Consider the following 11,096-nt stretch of genomic DNA (forward strand, 5'->3'; position numbering starts at 1 on the left):
AGGAAGAGTCTGGCTGCGTTAACGATGACATATACAATTCAAAAGAGGTCATACAGCAAAATAAAACCCCACAGCTCACAGGTAATTCAGTCCAAACTGAGCACAGGTAGAATTTCACGTGTGCCAGTCAGATGACGTACGGCCAGAATGTCAAAAGTACGGCCCGTGGGCCAAAACTGGCCCACAAGAGGCTCCAATTTGCCCGACAAAAACAGCAAGCAGTAAAAACCTTGATTTTTTTTTTGTTTTTTTTATGTACTTAAGAGTAGCAGACACAGCAATTTACTGAGACCCCTGCTCAGGTATCGGAGATGCTGCCATGAAAATTAACAAACTAGCATTAGCATCAAAGCCATGCTGTCAGGGTGAGCTTGTAAAAACACGCGTAATGCAACAGTCATTGAAGTTTTTTGGACATTTACTGTATTTTGCACCAGAATATTTCATTAAAATTAGCATTATGTTGAGATTGAGGTAGTTTTTAATCATAATTTTGCGGAATATATATGGTTTCATCATCTGTGCTACAGAAGAAACAATAAGTATTCAAAATTTCAATGTGATGGCTATTATGGCACTATTTTACCAGCTGGCCCACTCCAGATGAAATTGAGCTGTTTGCTGCTTCTGAACTGAAAATGAGGGACAACATTTGATTCTGAGGAGGCTCTGAGAGATTTTGAGTGTTTATCTGTTTTTCGTAAGGATGACTGGTGTTAAAATATGCAAAGAATTACAAAAAAACAAAACAAAACAAACCTTGTTGTCTTCAGTAAAGAAAAGGAATATGACTCTGTGACACACTGCTGTATCGATCAGCTCTGCTGCCTCACAGGAAGAAGGTTCTGGCCTTGCAGCATTTCTCTGAGGCGTCTGCATTGTGACTTTCCTAGTGTTTGACCAGTGATGGACTGTCATCTAATGTCGGCTGCAGCTCCTCACCAGCGTCACAGGGAGAGCAGAAGGTTAATGGATGGAGTAAAATTGAACTCGATGCATGAAATCGCTCTCATCGCCTAAACTACGGATGAACCTGAAAGGTATCTGAGGTAGAACCTCTGAGATTCGTCCCTCTTGGTGGAGTCCAGCAGTCTGATGGGTTTTAGACCCATGATTCGTCTCAGTTGATGAACCAAAACCAGATGTTAGTTCAGTTCAGCTCAGCTCATTGCGATTTCAGTCTCTTGGTATATATTGAACAGAGTTCTCCTGTCTTCCGTTGAAACTTTTCAAGGTACGTTTAAAACCTGCTTGCCTTGAAAGATGCATAGAAAACCACATGCACATCACTACTTCCTGAAAAGCACTGATTGCTGTTTGACAATAGATTCAACACATTTTAGTTCAGAAGCCACAAACAGGCAAATTCCATCGGGAGTGAGACTGACTGGTAAAACAGATAAACCTTCATTCATTCACAGAAAAGAAACTAGCGAGTTTCTCACTCGATCAGATTTGTATAACAGGTTGACGTTGGTCAAATGGACATGACAATGACTGTCCCTGAAAATGTAACGTAGGACCATCGATTCAGAGCCAAGACCAGAGAAATCACCGCAATCCTCCCATGATTGTTGTCTTTGGTTTGAGACAAACGAAAACCACACAGTGCGCAGAGGGTATTACTCTATAGAAAATACCTGAGAAACTTCTCTGTGTTTGTTTCTTGAAGCCTCCTACTTTTGTGCAGTGGTGTCCACCAGTCTGTCTTCACTGTAATGTTTCAGAGATCAGCCAGGAAGCGTGCAGCCTTTCGTGGGAGGAGCCTTAGGGAAAGAAAGCTGGGAGCCACTGCTCAGGTTTGACACCTGTGATCAAAATCATTCCTTAAAATGCTATTCTTGCATCAAAACTCAACACACACCAGTGTGCACACTAACAGGCCTCACCTAAACTTCTGCTGACACCATTTTTTACAGTGTTTCTTACATGTATTTGCAGAATTTGTCAATACATAAACAAGATAACACTTTCATATACACTCTCTCTCTATCAAGCTTTAAAGTGGGATTTCCACAGTAATTTGCTTTCAGTTTCTTTGTTGCCCTTTTTTGTTGTAGGATTGGAAAAGTAATATATTTTTATTGTAATTAAGCACTGATTTGTGCAAATCCATCATTCAGTGTAGAAAATTCCTTATAGTGAAGTACAAAAAAAAAAATAAATACACACAATCACTCCCAAAGGTCTCAACATAATAATAAGTAAAACTTTGTCTTTTTACCAAACTCCTCTGAAGTAACATTTCATGATCCTGTTTAGAAATAACTTTAATATCACAGGATGAGCTCAGATTTAGCCTCTTGACAGCGAAGAAAATCCAATTTAGTTGTTTTTCTTTTTTTCTGTCACAATAAACACTTTCACCACCTGCTTTTTCAGGACGGTTATGAATCCCGCCCTCCGCCAGACCTCGTCCACATGACTGGAAACGTCTGAACCGTCTGCCGAACGCGACCCGGGATTGACCTCCACTCAATGTCTCCGCATGCCTCTTTCACCGCTCTACGAACAGACGAGCTGACATGTGGCTGGCGGCTGTCGACACGCCAGCTTCATGCTGGGGGGGGGGGGGAGAAAAAGAAATCTTGATTTGGGTTCAGAGATCCAGAACGAAGAAGGAAAGCTGGACAGCTGCATCGAGACAAGGCACATAGAGCAGCGTTCAGACGCAAGGAACTTCACATTTAAATGTCAAAAACAAATTAAAGGAAAGAGATGCATTAAAGCGAGCAAGAATCTCCACTGAGTAAGAGAATGAAATACTTTAAAATCTCTCACATGATCTCTCATCCTGTTCCCATGTCAGGATCGCGTCCCCTCGTCAGAGATCCCCACGCGTCACGTTGTTCCAGGTACCATCGCTCGACGCATCCATCGAAGAAATGATACATTTTCTACACGAGCAGAAGAAACGCTTCACTGCATCGCTTCAATAATTAATCCGTGGTTCATTTCGGGGAAGAATTTTCAACTCAATCAGTTCCCACTGTGAGTTAAAGGCTTAAAAACAGATCAGACAAACTCTCTGCTTCTCCCAGGTTCATCAGGTGTGTCAAACATATGGTCTGTGGGCCAAATCCGGGCAGCAACAGTCTTCAATTCGGCTGTCAAGCAAATAGTAATTTCAATGTATTTCTTCTTTTTTTTTCATTTCTTAAGAAACGTCGACACATCTCAACATGTGACATCGGTGCTGCTGCCCTTTTTCATTTCATCAGGTACAATCTGCTCCGCATCAAAGAATAACTCTCAAGTTTAAATTCAGATTTAATCAGTGGGGTTATGAATTGCACGTAAAAAAAAAGAGAGAAAAAAAGCTAAATGATGGAATCGACCTTCCCAGGAGGAGGTAGAATAATGTGCACTGTTGAATGTCAGACTGATGAGCGTTGAGTGTTTTCAGGTGTGTGCACAAGTGTTATGATTTCAAGATGTGTTCCCAGCGATACTCGGATATTTCATCTGTGAGAAAACGGTTTAAGACGGAGGTCTTAAAGGTGTTTAAGGCAACCCGGGCAGCGGTTGTTAAGGTCCGGGGGCCAATCAGTAGCTTCTTGTGATTGTGACTGTTATTATTGACTTTATTACATCTAAAATGGTCACATTTTCTTCGTTATAAGTTGTGTGTAGTACAACTTGTTAACTGAGAAACAGTGTTTCACAGAGGCAAACAGGGAAAACATAGTTTCTATGTACTTTTTTTTTGCTGAATTTGAGACATGATGTGATCATGATTTTTGGATAGAGGCTGGGAAAGGACCAGTGACGCAGATGGTAGTGTAGAACTTGTGTTCCTTTGGTAAAACTAGACTGATGGTTTTAGGTATTCTAACAATAAATATTTGATGCTGCATTACTTTGAATTGATTTCTTGTAAATATAATTAAATGTTATTCATAAATGCAATAATTAAGTCATGAAATCAACTTTCAAATCATGATAAAATCTTGAAAATTATTTGAGACGTTGCTCTACTGTTTTCCATTATTAAGAGGGAATTTAAAAAAAATCATTAAAAAATGTGATAATCATAGTCGACGATCTTCTCTGAAACAGAAACGCCAGAACGCTGCATTTTCACTTTAAACTTGTGGTGTAAACGAGGCATGAATCAACATTTCTTGAAATTAAACTTTTTAATGCAGTTTCTGTGCAGTTCGCTCATTAACAATACATAGAATGGAAAATCTAATCAGCATATTTATCCGCTGAGGACAAATTATATGCAATTTGCTCTCAATGATGGCTGTGAATTTTCATAATTATTTAAAAACATTTTGACAAATATAAAGTTGTTGATTTGGTTTGTGCATTGAAGTTTGTTCTTTCATATTTGTTGCTTTTGTGTCTCTCTGGTGGATTTCTGCTCCTCGACTCTCAGAGGTCGTGTGAGTTCTTCCCTCCTTTCACCGTCCGCCGCCTGACGGTTGGGGACTCAGCCTTGAGCCACTTCCTGCTTCAGGAACTGTTAAAGGACTTGGTGAGAGCTTTATGAACACTGTCACTCTCGCGCTGGAGCTTCCCTCCATTTCCCACCCTGATAAAGCTGCAGCAGCTGAACGCTCCGTCTGCCGTCTCCTTAGCTGAACCGGGCGAGGATTCGCAGGCTGTTTTGCGGAAGCCGTGAAACATATAATGTTCCTCCACATTAAGGTGTAATTTGAAATGTCTGTGGTTGTTTTCTGTTGCGGCGTGCGCCGTTTGTCCTCCATAAAGCCCGGTTCCTCTCAAGCTGGTGGAATTTTGCACTTTTCGATACAAAAGACAAACGACGTTGGATGTCTGAGACGGATAATCACAAACCCCACTGTCAGAGTCTTCAGAACAAAGAGAGATCATTTTGTGTCCAAAATAAAGCTAGAAAGGTACCCAGACAAAGAAATGCAGGAGGATTAATGTGATTTTTTTTTCAGTTGCATTTTAAATGGTTCTGAGCACTGTTGTTGTATAAATGGACCCCTAAATGAGACCAAAGTTTTCCATTTTCTAGTGAAAATGTCATCATCTAAACACTCTGTGAATGTTATTGGGACAAACATACACGGCCTTGTTATTCTTGATTGATTTTTAGGTTTATGAGTCGCACTGTGAGCAGCGTGATGGTTATAACCTTCATAACGCTGCTGAAATTTCACAGTCACACATTCTATTTCCAAAATAAACATTGCGTGAAAGGGTCCCATCAAGACACTGAAATTCATTCCATCTCTAGTGATAAATCATACTCGTGCAGCTTCCACTGAGTACATTCCTTTTCTGAGACATAAGTACTGTTCTTTTTGAGTGTCTCAGTAAATGATTATTGTTTCATTACAAAAACAAACAGCGCCAACTCGTGGCCTGGCATACGAACTACCCCGTTTGTGTCGACGGACATTAATTTCAATTCACTGCTGTGTCAAAGTGAAACTTTAATGAAATGAAAACACAAAAATGATACATTTTGTCTAAACGGGGACCTTAGCGACATTCTCTCATTTGGCTCAGGGATCATTCTTTGTCTTCTGAATCCATTTTTGAAGAAGTATTCAAGAAAAACCTTCTTTGTTGTGGTTCGGCTCTTTTGTTACATCGGTCTCTGAAAACATTCCTCTCTGAATGCAATATGTTTAAAAGCCCCAATTTCCATCTAAACTAAATGTAACGCTTTTCAAACTCGTGGATTACGCTCATTTGTCTTCACATGGCCCAGTAGATCAACAATAACAGCAGTGGATTTGAAAGGACTGCTGAGCGCTTCAAGGTTTAAATTTCCTGTGCAGTCATCTGGATCAGCTGAGCAGCTTCTTGCATGAATGTGCTTCTAAGACTTAGAAGGACAACTTAGCTGGTTTCTGTGTGTGTGTGTGTGTGTGTGTGTGTGTGTGTGTGTGTGTGTGTGTGTGTGCGTTCTCGTATTTCTATCCTTGTTGGGGCCAAATGTCCCCACAAGGATAGCAAAACGTGAAACGACGTGCCTTGTGGGGACCTTTTTCCGGTCCTAAGTAGGAGAAACAGTGTTTTCTTGACCATGTTGTTGTTACTGAAAAAAGTAAAAGTGCAAAAACATTTCTTTAGGGTTAGGCTTTGTTGTGGTGTGGGTTAGGGTTAGGGTAAGGGTCAGGGTTAGGGGCTAGACATGAATGGGAGTCAATGGATGGTCCCCACAAGGATAGAAATACAAGACTGAGCGTGTGTGTGTGTGTGTGTGTGTGTGTGTGTGTGTGTGCTTGTACAGGAAGAAACACACCGCTACAAGTGTCCTTGCATCTGAAACAACAGCTGTTTTCCAGGTTTGATTTCCTGGCTGCGCGGCCGTTGCTATCAGATTTTTGCCGCCTGCGCTTGTAACTTCAGAATAGAAAACGATACCAGCCGACGTATCTCTTGTTCGCCATCATGAGCCGCCGCCGCCGATAGGCAGCCTGGTCCTCGCACAGCAGTCCCTCCCAGCTTACCCCTCCATCTCCAGACTGCAAAGGAAACACACCGACGCTGAAGACGACGCTGGCTGGATTCCACGCTGGCTCGCCGTCTGGGTGTGATTTGTCGTCTCTCACCTATTAAAACTGCATTTTAGTCATTATTTATCTCTCTCTGACGTTGATTATCTCTCCTACATGCTCTCTGCCAGACATGCAAATGAGATGAAGACGTTCATTTAGATACCTACACCTCGCTGAGGGATTTGCCAACTTCTGACAATAAGACGGATGCATGCTTTTACAGTTTTGGGCTCATTACTAGCGTCATCCCATTCTGTTTGGGGAATGGGGTCGTAAAGTGGGAGGAAGTGCTGACTCATTCTTCATCTTTAGTTGTAGATAAAAAGGCCGATTAGTTTTTCAAACGGGCAGGATAAAAAAAACTCAGGGCTTCAAGTTGCTCTAATTATCTGTATTAACCCTTTGCCCTCCTAATGGGTGGAGGGAATAATAATTTTCTTTTGCTAAAGGCCCACCAACTGGCCTGGGAAGCCCTGATGCCAGATTATGTATTAAGACTTGTGTGGTGTGCAGATCCAAAGATTTTTTTTTTTCGCTTTTCTGAATGTTTCCACTCACAGTTGCAGCTTCTTGTGTTTCATGATGTTTCAAGTGAAAACGCAAAATGTTTTCACGTGAGGAAAATAGCTGTGTTTGAAAAGCAACATTTTAAAAATGACGTCCGCTAAAACGGAAAGGGCTGAAATGCTGAAAATGATGTAGTTTGCATGTAGTTCCACTAGTGGGTGCTGTTGGCTGTTTTTGCAACGAAACCATGCAGAGAATGATACATTATGTTAACAATGGCGCATTGGATTGCTATTGCAGGGATCTCTCAACTATATAAAGGAATTATCTGCTAAAATCGTGGTGCGCCTGCACAGTAGCAACATTTTCGAAAAGATGGCATTTGCCCCCATTTCCATGGAGATAGTGTTTTTCCAAAAGTTCCTCTTTGGGAGCCCTTTTGAAAATATAACATTTCCAGTGGCTCTGAGCACTGAAACGCCTAAAACGCAATCAAAGTTTTCTTTTTTTCACTTGAAAAGGGCTTCAGTCTTCTGACGTTTCCCCACGTTGAGGACAGATCGCTCAACATACGGAAGACAAGTATTCAAGACCTGTGGCTGTTTCCTCTGGGAGGGACTCTGCTCTCGTAATATCAATCGAGCAAATACCAAACGACAGGCGCACCGCAGAGCAACAAGCGCCACTAATTAAATGGCAGAGAGGATTTCTGTCGGCCGGTTCAATTACACCGTGACGGCATGAAGGGAATCAGGTGAGCAGAGGTCACTGCGGACGTGGATGGTGGCCGTTTGTGACGCGACCGGCGGTCACAGGAGGCGCTCAATAGGACGATGAGTGAAGAAAACACAGGAGGAGGTGAAGATCCGGAGAGGTTAAGCTGAACGATGCATGTAAACATTCTAATGACCTATCTATATTCAAACACAGAAGTATATCTGCTAAGCATTTCATTTCCCGGGGGTTTGGCGGGGCGAGGAGTCAGCGGATAGGTGTTGATGAGTGGCTGGAAAGCGTCCAGGATCAATGAAGCCCGTTGTCTACCCAGGCGAAAACCGCCACAATCACTGTTTGTGTCGCCGTCTCTTTTGTCTTGATCCATCCCAGAGAAGGAGTGTGCAGCCGCGGCGTGACGCGTTCATGCACAGTACGGACAACAAAGACTCTTTTCATGTGGTTGTGACGCTGGAGGGAGAACAGTTTGAATGCAGATGGCAGGTCCAAACGCTTCAGCAACAGTTCCTATTCTCTGTGAGAACCTTCACTGAAAGCTAACCAATCCTGTGAATAATGTGCCACATATTATGTTTTCCAGCTTCTGAAAGGAAACATTTGTGAGGGCTTGCTGCCTGTGGAGACTTGTGACGACTTCAGGATCGACTTCAGGATTGAATAATTAATTTTTCTACCAAAGTGATATGTCTGCGTTCAAAAGACAGATTTATATAAATATCAGGCTGATCATTTGTTTGAATCAAGCGCCAACCTCCCCTGGTAAAGCATGAAGAAATTGTGGAAGTGCAGAAAAGCTGTAATTCCAGAGAAATTCCAGCAGGGGGCGATGATGTTGGAAAAACAGCCCCGGTCTCATTGGAACCCATTCAAAAATGCAGATTTTCGGAGTGCAAATATACATATAAAGCGCCTGGTTTCAGAACATGTTCTGGTCTCAATCACTGGTTTCTACTACCTTTTGGTCTTGACCAGACTCTGAGTTTCACATAAATCATCTGTTGATTTTATTTTATGAGTTAAAGTTTAGCATAAATCACCCTATCACAGCGCGTCCTCTGTCCACGTGATGCGGTCACGTGACAGGCTGGATCCGGCTGCATCCGGGCTTGGCCACGCCACACCACCACAGAAAAGTTCCACGCTTACATGGCAATGTTTTTAAAACCATGTAGTTTTCAGGTTCTGCCACTAGTGGGTGCTGTTGGTTGTTTTTTGGAATGAAACCAGACACTGAAGTATGTATGGACAGATGATTAAGCAGGACTGCTTTTTCTGCTAACTCTCAGCTACTAAACTGTCACGAGTGTTGAAAAAGTTTCAATGGGGGGTGAGGTGCCTAAATTTTACTGCTATAGTCAAGGAAAAGGTTGGATGAGCATCAAATTGTATTGAAATCAAATGTTCTGCCGCTGTCTCAGTAAACACAGGAAATGGCTCCAGTCGAATTCAAAGAATTAGTGAATGGATCAGTGATTGCCAGAGAATGAGTGATTTTGATAAATGAGAATGCCCATTTCATTTCACTCTTAGACAGTCATGTTGCACATGGTTTGTTGGATTCTAGACTGTTAGTAATATTTCCTGGGAAGATCTAAGGAAGTTTTTTAACACAAAGCCAAGTGTCAGGAAGGGGACTGGACCCAGAAGCAGACTCAGGCACAAAGAGTTCAGTTTAAAGAGTTTATTAACAATTCCTGTCCTTGGAGAAGGCGAAGGTATCCGAGGAGTAATCCAAAGAGAAATCAAGAGCAGAAGCAGGGTTGAAAAACCCGTAATCCACTTGGAGAAACACTAGGAGGGAGCAGCATGTCACAACATGAGGAATGAGATGATCTGGCAGCAACACACAGAGGAACGGGGCTTAACTACACCAGACCCCTCAAGAGTTTTGCTGTGCGTACCACTTGAAAGTAATTTGAGTTTCACCAGCCTAATGTGGGAGTCTGTCTGATCAGCTTTGGACCGATCGCATAGCACACACACTCTCCACTCATGTAAGGATTATTCACAAAATGTTTTCTGACACAGACACTAATCATGATGCAAGTGCAAAAACTGACGGTACCAATCGATGATGATATGTTTTAATATTTTACTGTATTTTTATTGCAGGTATTTCACTTCTTTGATATTTTCAGTATTTCTGACTTTCTCTACATTCAGTTAAAGGAAACTTGTGTACCACTGGTGTTTCTCTTCCCACAGCTTGAGAATCAGTGTCCTTGGCTGTATAACTAACATTGTCTGACATGAGTAGAGTCTATTGTCAAACAGACAAAAATTGCAGTGTTTTAGACCATTTTCCCTCAGCCAGGATACACTTTATATTTTCAGATGTAAAATGAAAAAGCAGGAGTTTACATTCTGTTCTTGTTTGGATTCGGACTTCCTCTTGGCAATCCTCTGACGTGCCTGTTTAATGTCAGACTCAAAATTGGCAGGGATTTTCTGTCTTTCTGTTTGCATTGTGATGGACTGATGAACTGTCCACAGCGCAGTCAGCCAGGGGCTGGGATGGCACCGAGCCCACTCGCACTCACGAGATGAATAATCCGACCACTGGCCGTCCTGGATGGATGGATGGATAGATGGAAGGACTTGATCGGAGCTCGTTCTAGACCCCTCCCCCCAATCGTACAATGCACATTAAATAATTGTGTTTTCTACTGCACTCAGTCTTTTGACTTGGCAACATCCCAGAAAAGAATCATCTGCAGATTTGTACACCTGAATGTTCACGCTCTGCACTGATGTGAGAAAATATGCACTCTCTTGTAGGCTTTCTTGAAGTATGGATTCATACAATATGAAACACAGAACTCCCTTAATCAAGCACCAAAACCCATCTCCTCATTCCATATGTGGAGACATTGTTGTGGGTAAAACATTGAAAATAAATTCTATAAAGGGAGTCTGGGTTGGAATGAATTCGACCGACTTAGTGTTTTGGATTAAAACCAGGATCAGTTCTGAATAATGCAGCCAATAGATATCTTTATGCTAAATTGGACCATGTCTTATGCAAAGTGTAGACATCTCAAACATCTCATCAGATTGCAAAACTTAAATCCATCTCCCATTCCACGCCGATGGCTCTGAATGATGGCGTGTTGACATCTTGTAATTCCTGGTAGATCTTGGAAACCCTCTTATTATCCCTCCCTGAAATATTCATGCCATGCTGCACACGTAGCAGCATTTTAGAAAAGTTGCATTTTCCTCTGTTAACATTAAGACGAAGTCAGAACGTTTTCAAAAAGCTGCATCTTCAGTGTCTCTGACTGCCAATGTCACGCAAATGAAAACCCAACACAAAATGAAAATTTGATATTGTCACCTAAAATCTTTGTTATTCAAATAAGGCCT

Source organism: Salarias fasciatus, chromosome 22 (assembly GCF_902148845.1).
Source record: "Salarias fasciatus chromosome 22, fSalaFa1.1, whole genome shotgun sequence".
In the NCBI taxonomy this organism is placed as follows: domain Eukaryota; kingdom Metazoa; phylum Chordata; class Actinopteri; order Blenniiformes; family Blenniidae; genus Salarias; species Salarias fasciatus.